The sequence below is a fragment of the Pteropus alecto genome, unplaced genomic scaffold, assembly GCF_000325575.1.
Source record: "Pteropus alecto unplaced genomic scaffold, ASM32557v1 scaffold8, whole genome shotgun sequence".
NCBI classification, from domain to species: domain Eukaryota; kingdom Metazoa; phylum Chordata; class Mammalia; order Chiroptera; family Pteropodidae; genus Pteropus; species Pteropus alecto.
This window is the reverse complement of record NW_006494609.1, coordinates 16,430,549-16,442,663: the sequence shown is the minus strand read 5'-3', so window position 1 is coordinate 16,442,663 and position 12,115 is coordinate 16,430,549. Positions and strand designations below refer to the sequence as shown.

The following is a 12,115-nucleotide window of genomic DNA, read 5'->3' as shown; positions in this document are numbered from 1 at the left end:
CTGGTTCTTTGAGATCAATAAAATTGATATACCTCTAACTGGCCGGGTTGGGAAAAAAAGAGAGAGAGATAAATTGCCAATATCAGAAATAAAAAGACATAGCAAGAGTTCCTACAGATGCAGGAAGGATAATAGGGATTATTACAAACAAGTTTATGTCAATAAATGGACAACCGAACAAATTTGTCAAATGGACAAAATAGGCAAATTCCTTGAAAAACTCAAATAAAGCTGATTAAAAAGAAATTACAACAAAGAAAAAAACTTGAAGAGTTCCATATCAACTAAATTGAATTTAAAATTTAAAATCTTCCTCCCCTTGCCACTCGCACACACAAAAACAACAAATACCTTCAGACCACAATGGCTTCGGTAGTGAATTTTATCCAAAATTTAAGGAAAAATGAATATGAATTATATACAAACTTTTCGGAAAATATAAAAAAGAGGAACACTTCCAAACTTATTTTAAGAGACCAATTTTACTCCGATTCCAAAACCAAAGATATCTCAAGAAAAGAAAACTATAGCCCAATATCAATCATAAACATAGATACAAAAATCCTTAACAAAATATTAGCAAATGGAATACAACAATATTTTTAAAGTGTACGTACTATGACCAAATGTGGTTTATTTCAGGGATGCAAGGTTAACTTAATATTGTGTAAGACTCAAAGATGTCTAGCCAAGACCAAGAGCAAGGCAAGGATGTCCACCACACCACTTTCACTTACTTTGTTCAAGAGTCTTAGCCAGTGCAACAAGGCAATAAATATAAGTAAAAGGCATAAAGATTGAAAAGATTGAAAACTTTACTCACAGACAACATGATGGTATGTGTTGAAAATCTTACATAATACCCCAAAAAAGCTATGAGATTGATAAGGGAACATTGCCAGGGTGCAGAATATAAGACATAAGATCAACGTACAAAAATCAATTATATTTCTCTATACTAACACCATATAATTAAAATAAAATTTAGAAGACACCTCCATTCACAAAAATATTTACAAATAAATTTAATAAACAATGTGACAAGATATTACAATAGGAAATTAAACAAGACCTAAATAAGTAAACACATATATTATTTCCAGGGATTGGAGAACTACATATTGTTAAAATAATAATTCTCTTCAAATTGATCTGTAGGCCAAAATCTATGTATGCTTTCTTTTTTAATTTTTAAGTTTACATAGAAAGCAAAGGACCTAAAACAACAAAAACAACTTTTAAAAAGTCGGAAGACTTATACTACCTGATTTCAAGGCTTACTATAAACTCACAGTAAAAAAGACAGTATGTCTTACAGTACACCACTGGAATAAGAATAGACATACAAATGAATAAATAGAATAGAGTGTAGAAATAGCCTCAACCATATTTGGTTGGTTGATCTGTAACAAAGATACCGAGATAGTTCAATAGAGACGAGATCGTTTTAACAACAAATGGTGCTGGAACAACTGGATATTGTAAATGAAAATAACGAACCTCAAACCTTACTTTATACCATATGTAAATAAAGACCGACTCAAAAATGTTCAGAGACCTAAATGTTAGAGATTAAACTATTATATTTCTAGAAGAAAACACTAGAGAAAATATTTGTATCATTAGGTTAGGCAAAGATTTCTTAAACAGAATGCCAAAAGCACAAACGATAAAAGAAAAAAAATTGATTAAATGGACTTAATAATTTTAAAGTTTCTCTTTTCAAAAGTTATAGTTAAGAAAACACAAAGGCTAGCCACAGAACGAAAGCGAAATTTTTCAAAACAAAGAGCTTGTATTCACAATATATAAAGAACTCTTACGACTCAATAAAAAGACCAAAAATCTATTAAAAAGTGAACAAAAGTTTCGTGAGCAGCACTTCTTTTTCCTCTGACATCTTAGTGAGGCTGCCCTGGTAGCAACTGCTCTCAGAGTTTCGCTATGCCACCCAAGGATGGCAAGAAGAAGAAAGATGCTGAAAAGTCGGCCAAGAAAGGCAAAGACCCAGTGAACAAATCTGGGAGCAAGGCCAAAAAGAAGTGGTCCAAAGGCAAAGTTCGGGACAAGCTCAATGACCTAGTCTTGTTTGAGAAAACGCATAAGACAGATTCTATATAAAGGTTCCCATCTATAAGCTTATAACTCTAGCTATTATCTCTGAGAGACTGCAGATCCGAGGTTCCTTGGTCAGGGCAGCCCTTCAAAAGCTCCTTAGTAAAGAGTTTTTTAAACTAGTTTCAAAGCACAGAACTCAAGTAATTTATACCAGAAACACCAGAGGTGGGGATGCCCCAGCTGCTGGTGAAGATGCATGAACAATGGGTCTCACCAACTGTACATTTGAAAAATAAAACTATTAAATCAAAAAAGAACAAAAATTAGAACAGAGATTTCCCCAAAGAAGATAAACAAATGGCCAATAAGCACATTAAACAATGCTCAACATCATTAGTCCTCAGGGAAATGCTAATTAAAACCACAATGAGCTACCACTACGCACCCACTAGAATGACGAAAGTTAAAAAGACTGTCAATATCAAGTGCTGGTGAGAATGTGGGGCAACTGGAACTCTCTCCTACATTGCTGGTGGAATGAAGAACGATTTGGCTACTTTGAAAAGCAATATGGCAACACTTTCGATCATTTAACATACTGTCAAGCAATTCTATTCCTAGATATTCACCCTAGAGAAATAAAAACTTATTCCTATAAAAGCATATGTGCAAACACTTTTAGCAGCACTATCCATATGGCCAAAAACTGGAAACAACCCAAATTATATATATATATGTAACATGAAATACTACAGAGCGATAAAAAGGAACAAAATATTAATACATTCAATAACATGAATGAATCTCAAAAATGGCATGCTAAATAAAAGACATTACACAGAAAAGGCTATGTACTGAATGATTCCATTTATATGAAATTCTAGAAAAGGCAATACCATAGTGATATAAAGCAGATCAATGTCTTTCCGTGACCAGGGATAGAAGAAGGTGATCAAGAGCAAAGGGACATAGGAATCTTTTTAGGGTAAGGGAACTGTTTAGGGTAAGGGCGGAGGTTATACAATTGTATATACTTAGCAAAATTCATTCAACTATGCTTTCAAAATGGCCGAATATTATTATGTATAACTATTTCCATGATAAACAAAAAGAGAACAAAATAACAAGTATTCTAATACATAGGTACTTGTGAATGTCTACATTAGAAGATATAATGACAGGGATACTTATACTTACTTATAATTAATAAGTTTGGATTTATGAGAAACAGGATATATTCAACTGAACAGTTTCAATTTTTAAATTATATTTGACATTTGAAATTAAGGGCTAAATAAATATATTCCTATATACATGCAGAATCACCATAAATAGGCTAGTTCACATATAAAAGTATATTGTACAGTTGACTCTAAAAAAAACTCAAAAGAAATGAAGGGATTTTGAAAACAGTCATTAGAAACTGATCCAAACAGAAGATAAAAAAGACCCAACCTACACGTGATAGGGATTGCAAAGAATGTCAAATAATAGAATGAAATAAATATTAAAACTATAATTCCAGAACTTTCTTAAAATTAAAATAAAATCTTGAAATTACATATTGAAAAGATACATCACAATCATTTCAACATGGCCAACATTGAGTTATATTATAGATAAAACTACTTTTAAAAAAATAAAAAATCATTTGGGCAACCAGGCAAAATAGGCTAAGTCACTAATAAGGGAAAGAAACCAAGATTATCACCAGACTTTTCAACAATTCTTAATTCCATCCTCCCAAAAAAATAGTAGAACGAATTTAAGACACTCAAGGAAGGGAAATATGAGTCAAGCAATTTATATCTACCCAAAATGACCTCCAAATACAAAGCAACAAACAATTATAAACTTGCCAAAACTCAGGGTACATCGACCCTGCGTGCCCTTCCTAAAGAATCTATTAGAAAAGGACATTCAGACAACCAAAGAGACTGAGAGACAGTAATATATGAATCAGTGATGAGCATTAAATATAAATATACTTGCAGAACAAAGCTAAACCATGTTTATAAAGGAAAGAATATCATATATATAGTATAATTATCAAAAATTGGAGAAATAAGGAGTGTATATGGATATGATTTCCTAATAGACATTAATTGGAAATAAAAATATTTTATCTTAGACTAGATACTGGGACAGAAGTAGAAAGGGAGAAGAAGAGGTTACAAGCTAATTTCAATATTGTTCAATGTAAGAAACCAATTAAGTCCAAAAAAATGGACTAATGGAATGTAAAGGTATTAGTATAAAGTTAACCAATGGAACATATAAGCTGATAAAACCCACTGCATAACAAAAAAGTGCAGATACAAAAGGCATAAAAATAAAACAATATGATAGAACTGAGGCCAAACATATTAATCATATCAATAGATGTAAATGGGCTTAACTCACCTATTGAAAGAAAAGGACTTTCAGATTGGCTAATAAAGCAAAATCCAACACTATGCAGAATACAAGACACACCTAAAACAAAGAGATTCAAAAGAGTTAAAAATAAAAGGATGGAGAAAAATATATCAGGCAAACACAAAAAGAAAACAGGGGTCATAATCTTGATATCCAGCGAGGTGGAATTGAGACCAAAAAGCTTTAAAATATATAAAAAAGGTCAATTTATAATGCTTAAGGCTACGATTCACAGTGAAGATACTACAGTTACTAATATTTATTCACCCAATAATCAGCAATAATTTTCATTAAGGAGCAACCTACAGGAAAGGCAAGGAGAACTAGAAACACACCAATGGGATAACTTTAATATACCTCACAACCCAAAAATCAAGTGGACTAAAAGTTAGTAAAGGTATAGAAGACCTAGACAACATAACTAAAGTAGATCTTATAGATATATATCAAACTCCAACCCCAAAAACAAAGATCACAACTTCTTTCAAGTACACATGGAAAATTCACAAAAACTGATCAAACTTAAGTCTACAAAGAAAACCTCAGTAAGTTCCAAAGAAAAGAAATAATGCAAATATCATCCTCAAACTATAAAGCAATAAAAATAAAAATCAATAACAAAATCAAATAAAATTTCTTTCCGCATGGAAATTTACAAGTATATTTTTAAATAACTCTTGGGTCAAAGGCAAAATATAAAATTACATTGCGGAATTTCTTGAAAATAATAATAAAAGCCTCGACATTATCAGGAATCTGTAGGCTACAGCTAAAGGAAGTATCAAAGTATATCAATGAAATGATTATATCTAAAACATTAAAATAAATAAATACCCAACTCAAAAAATTAGGAAAGAAACACCAAAACAAAACAAAGAAATCAAGAAAATGGGGAATTAGTAATAAAAACAGAAATTAATTTAGAAACCATAAAAGCAGTAGAATTAATAAATAAATCCAAAAACTGGTTCTTTACAGAAGAAATCAACAATAGATAAACCACTAACTCAATCAAGAAAAAAGGAGAGAGAGAAGCACAAAAATATAGCACTAAAGATACAACATTAGACATGACAAGGAGAAAATAAATCTCAAAATAATGGAAATTTTTAAATTTCTAAAAGATTCTTTTGTATACTTCTATGCAAACAAATTGGAAAATTTAGATGAACTGAATAATTTTTTAGAGGAATAAAACTTACCAAAATTGACCCCAATAGAAACAGAAAGTCTAAATAGATCAAGTGTCACAGAGGAAATAGAGAAAAAAATTAGAGTTCCATCACGAAAACAAAACAAAACAAAACAAAACAAAACAAAAACAAAAAACAGCCAGATGGTTTCACAGGGGAACTCTAACAAACTTTTAAAGATCGATAACTTCAATGTTACTTTAATCATTCTAGAGCATAGAAAAAGGAAAACTTCCAGATTCATCTTATGTAATTTGCAGATCCTGACTAGAATTACTCCCCACCCCACCTCTGAGGGGAAAAAAAAAATCTATAGATCAATCTAACATGTGAATATCTATGTAAAAATTATTAAATAAAATAAGACAAAATCCAATCTAGCATATTAATAAAGTTAAGAAAAGAAACTATATGGTCTCCATAGATATAGAAAATAAACTTGAGAAAGTTTAACATCATTCAGGTACCTTTTTTCAGGTGTTTTTTAAGTCAATAAAATAGGAATTGATGGCCACTTCCTTAGTACATTACCACAGCCCAAAAGAATATCTTATTAAAAAGTGAACTACTAGAACTTTTCCACCTAAACTTAAAAATAAGACAAGAATACTTATTCTCTATGCTCTATTCAACATTGTGTTGGAGATATTTGCCAATACAATTAGAAGAGAAAGCAATTAGAGATATAAGAATTGGATAGAAAAGAAAGGATGAAACTACATTCTATATTCAGATTATATAATTATATATCTTGAAAACCCAAAGAATAGATGGAAAAACAATTACAAAAAGAAAATAATTTAGTAAAGTAAGGTTTTAAAATTAGCACAAAAACATCAATAACTTTCACGTATAATAATAAAAAGATGAAAGACAGACCCCCATTATGCAGAGCTACCCATATCTTTTCAGAATATAAGAAATAAATACATGCGAACTTCCAAAAATAATACTGCAAAATGAAAATCTCAACCTAAAGCCTATTTATTGGTTGAGTAATCAATACATAAAATTTGAACAGATATATTATCAAAGGATCCACATCAAACTACAGCATGAAAAGGCCCTGACTTCATATGTATTGTCATTTTATCTTAAGAAAAACATTTGGCTGTGTGCTAAGATTGTCTACCAATTAGGAATTATAATTATTATGCTGATTTAACTGATGAGAAAGAACCAAAAACACAATGAATGTTTAGGAAAAGTATAACTTGTTATATAAATACTATAAAATTTGATTCAGTAAATATGTTTTAAACACTTTTGACAAGTATATTTTTATTTACCTTTAAGTCCATTTGAAAAGCATGCATTCTGTACATTGCACATTGTGCAGAATGCAGAACTTCACACCAATGAAAATGTGTAATCTTCAAATTAATGAAATCCAAAAACTTGATTATGCAATTCTTCTTTATAAAAGACATTTAATTCACCTCAATCATTTTTACTTATTCAAGAAATAGTTTTTGTGCAAACACTGTGCACTAGACAATGATATTTGCACACTGGAGGCACAGAGATGACAATAATATAGTCTACACACAAAGTAAATGTGGGCACCTAACATGAAAACTAATCATTGCAATACAGTATGACCACACAAGTAGGGCATACAGGGGAAAACTAGCAATCAGTCAGGGCTTCCAAGATAAATATTAAACAATAAAAAGGCAAAGAAGAGGGCCACAGAGGGAAAGAAAGCATTTCAGGCAAAAAGAACATGATACATTGGAGGAACTTAAAAAAAAAACAGTCCAATTAAACTAGATCAAGGTGTTAGGGCAGAGATTTGGTTGGATGTGCTAGAATCAACAAGGTTTGGTGATTTGTTGAATAATAATAATAATAAGTAGAAATTTAAGAAGACTCTCAATTTTTGACTTGGGTTAATGAGTAGATGGAGGTGCCATTTATTAAAACCAGTAATATAAAAAGAAGTACAACTTTGAGACAGAAAATTGTGAGTTTGGGTTTGAGATGGCTACAGGATACCTGGATAGCGATAAAGGATTATAGTTCAAGAGACATGTTTAGACTAGAAAATTATATTTGGGTGTCATCCAAGTAGAGATGATAACTGATATCATGAGAGTGAATGAGATCAAGAGTCTGTGAGATTTAAAGAGAGAGAACTAATGACAGAATCCTGTTTATGAAAGGCAAGAAGAAGGTAGCCCTATAAAAAAGTCTGAATAGGAACAGCCAGAAAAGAAAAAAAAAAGGAGTCTAAATAAGGAATGCAGCAACTAGTGTCAAATGAGGCAGAGAAATCATATAAGAGCTAAAAACCATGTGCTCTTTTTGCTACCATAAATATGGTTAATAATCATATTCTAATTTCTGTGTATATGAATAAAACTAGAATTTCATCTATAAGAAGTTAGCAATGTTGTGCAAAGATTTCTAAACAACTACAGATTGCAGTGCTATTCAAAAGAGAAGTACTTTTCTATTTTAGTAATATCATTATATAATGTGCATAAAATATTTTTAAAACTTTCTATTGATTTCTTGAAGCATGCCTTTAAATACAGATGGGAGTGGGTCAAGTTCAACTTCAAATCATATTGCTAATTAGCTATACTCTTAAAAGTATTTGTTTTTGATGTAATAAAAAAAGATTTTTAGCTACAGAGATAAAAATGTTGTGGAGGATAAATACATTAAAAATAGCATAGATTCACATTTCTATAGTTAGCTGTTTTGAGCTTATACTCAAATTATCAGCAGGTTAACTTCCAAATTTGTAAAACATTTTGATGGATATTTATATAACTGATTTATGTTTTCCAGTTGCTACTCTGTCACCATAATACAAAAGGCGATAGATAGGCAGTTCATGCCTTAGAAATGTTCTGTTTAGGTGACCAGCCAGTGCCGTGACAGATAAACCAAGTCAAGGAATTGTCATGCAGAGATCCCCTCCCACTCAAAATAGGTTAGGCTGATTGCTGTAGAGGAGACCTGGAGACAAAGAAAGGAGAATAAAAAATAGTCCAATAGCCCATGTTCCATTTAAATAACATCATGATTCCTTTTTTCCTGCTATACTCTGGGGGGCTGGATCCAAATTTAAAATTTATAATATAGCAGCAAGTACAAGATTTTATACTTGATGATGATGATAATAATAATAGCCAACATTTATTAACTCCTCATAAGTACCAGGATTCTATGCTAAGCACTTTTCATGGATCACCTCATTCAATCTTCACAACTATAACTATCCCCATTTTATAAATTAAGGCAGTAGAGGATTAGAGAGGTTGAGCTAACTTGTCCAAGGTCACACAGATCATAAGAAGCAGAGCCAGGATTCATATCCAAGCAGCAGTCTGATTCTAGAACACCAACTCTTCTACTGTTATTAAAAACAAGCTTCTTTTGAAAGAACACCCCTTACTAAAGTACTCCAGAATGGTCAATTTTAATTCTTAAAAGACAAATAGATAAAGCTGGGGGGTGGAGATGCAGGAGAGTTGAACTTCTTTTTAGAATCCCAAATAAAAGAACCATAAATTTTTATTTCTATCATTCCAGATTCTATATCAGCATAAATATTTTCACTACAGTGAACTTTGTAATAAAAAGAAGCACTTGGAAGAAAAAAAATTTTAACTCTTGTGCAGTCGCCTGAGAGATTGCTAGGAAGCTTTCACCTTCTGTTACGATGTTCTGCACATAGCACAGGAAAAAGAACGAATGTATAAAAACAGGCTCCAAACTATATCATAGCTGAAACTAGCCTTTCTTTCTTCAATATTACTAATTTCATATAAGAAAATACCACTACATAAAAATAAAATCATTTTTCACATATCTGTGAAAATACATTACATTTCAAAGGTAAGTCATGTAATCTATTTGAGTTGAAATGTAAGTACTTCCTCTTGCTGGTTCAACCAAACTATATCCACTTCCTGTACCAGTGAAACTTTTACCTACATCATAAAGCCTCAGGAAAAAGAGTAATAAAAATAATATTTTGACATTATATTAAACCTAATTCTACCCTTTTGGTCCTTAGGCAAGTGGTACTGTGCACACTCCTGAATGCAGAGGAGAAATGAACTCTCAGTTCTCTCCAGTTCTGAAGGTCTTCACATCCAGTAGAAGACAAAAAATCTCGTGGCCTTCCCTTCTCTTTCTCTTTCCCCTTATCCATACTCCTACCAAGTCCAAGAACAAAATACTATGGATCTGCGACTTCTCTTTATTAAAAAGTATTCACCTTTCATGAACATACTATGCAGCCTTTTATGTGTTTGCTCTATTTTCAGGTATATAACGTACACTGACGTGTCAACCCATTCATGTTCATACATGTAAGAGAAAAAGAGATTCTTAACTTCCCTTCACTCTAAATAAAGATACCTAAAAATACCCAAAGCATCCTTTTCCTTTTCCAGCTACTCTCATTTACCTCCTTTGCCCTCCAAAACCCTTAGGACTAAACAAAGATATCTGTTACTACCATTCCTTACATAGATGAAAACTCTGAGGCACAAAACTATTAAATGCCCAGGGTCTCACAGTTAATCAGAAGGACATGCAAAACTCAAAGCCACACATTCTAGCTTCAAGTTACGGTGTTCTTTCCAGCATCTACAGATGAAAAAAATCTTTTACAAACAATTCTAAAATAGTTACTTAACTACACAGTACTTGCACTACACAACCAAGTCCACATGTAGATTTTATTTATCTCGTCATTAACTATCCAGGAAAGAGACAAGACAAAGCATCCAATGACTCTCAAAATTTAACAAGGAAGGGAAAACACAGGAAAAGGACAGTAATATTCACTGGCTTTAACCTGAGATTTCTTATGTAATGTGTAACTATAAAATCAAACGACAGGTGGTGGTTTTCTTAACTGTACTATAATAAAACCTTCAAGGGTGCACTATCCTCAAGTGGGAAGAGCACACTGATTCCAAGTATGTTGCCATTACTCAAAGCATGATGTATTTAATTTTTTTAAAGCTTCTGCAGAAGCAAATTTTACCTTTGAGGTTTAGATTTAACTTCTGGAGACAGGCAAAAAAAAAATTGCAAAAGAACTTCCTAACTATTTAGAAGACATGAACTACTAAATGGGAAATAATTGTCAATATATAACCATAACTTATTGAGTACTTTCTATGTACTAGGATCACGTAGTCAATCTTTTGTGTGTATACTTTTATTCATAATCACAACAACCCTATCAGCATCATTACCCAGCTGAAGAAATAAAGTTCAGAGAAGTCAATTACCTCATCTAAGGTCAAACAATAAATGGCAGAACTAGGATTCAAACTCAGGTGTTCCAGATTGCAAAAAAAAACATTGTAAAGAGGTACAAACACTGGATGGTGAGTAGGCACAGACAATCTCTAATGGACCATCAATCTGGGAATTCTATTAGTCTTCGGTTCATTTAACCTACCTGGTGAATAAGTAACAGACTGCATTTTATCATATACAAGCTACTGCCCCCAAATAATGAGACTACTGTTTGGGGTGTCTCAGAGAATGGCTTTAATAGCCATTCCAAAGAAGAATTACAAAGACTTTTAAGTACTGACAGCATTATCAACATAATTGTATACTACTTTGAAAGAAATAAGAATCAGTTAGAGGAATAAGTTCTGGTACATTTGTTAAAAATTCAAACTTATTGCTTAATAAAAACATCTTTTATTCACAATCAGAAGGTTAAGTTCCTGAATCCCTCAAGTGCACTCAAGAAAAGGTTTCACATTAACCAACCTACCAAGTACATACTGATGGCCTAATGCGCACTGCAATAAAAGACTACAGGGAGCATATTAGAAACTTCCTCCGCCCACAAGGAGTTAGCAGGCTGTTTCCAACAAAACACACAGTCGATCGTTACTGGGACACCTAAAATCCTCATGCTATTTGTTACAGTTGGTGTGAGCTGCCCTACAAAGGCAATCTCTTTGGAGAAATAATTAGATCATTCTCCCAGAGCCCCTTTCACTTTCTTGCAAGCACCAACTCCTGCTTCATCCCACAGTTGCGCTTACTTTTAGCATTAGTGTTGGTATCTTCCCCACACTGGACCCTGAATTCTGCCTGGCTCCCGCCCCGCCCCCCTCCTCTCCCTTCTTGCCTCTCTAACCCGAAGTGGAAACTGCAGACAAACTCCCCTATGGCTCCAGCACCGAGAACTGGGCATGCTCAGAAGGCCAGGCAGGCTTTCGTTGCACTGACAGTTCCCCGCCCCTGATTTGCCGCTGCCCCCCTTCCCCCACTCCAACAAGAGATACTGAAATGTTTATCTGAAAGATACGAGGCCTCTTTTTTTCTCTGAAAATGACCCCATTTTAATTTCATTTCGCAGGGTCTTTCAGTCTTGCGAAACCCCACCACAAGCCCGAGGAAGACCGCATTATTTTTCAGCACCGGGGACAGCGCCGCGTTGCCATTAA

The 12,115-nt window shown here is 32.9% G+C and overlaps 1 pseudogene; it reads left to right on the top strand.

Annotated features, from left to right (window-relative positions):
- The first annotated feature begins 1,944 nt into the window (after positions 1-1,944).
- LOC102891429 lies at positions 1,945-2,318 on the top strand (annotated as a pseudogene).
- The last annotated feature ends 9,797 nt before the right edge of the window (positions 2,319-12,115 follow it).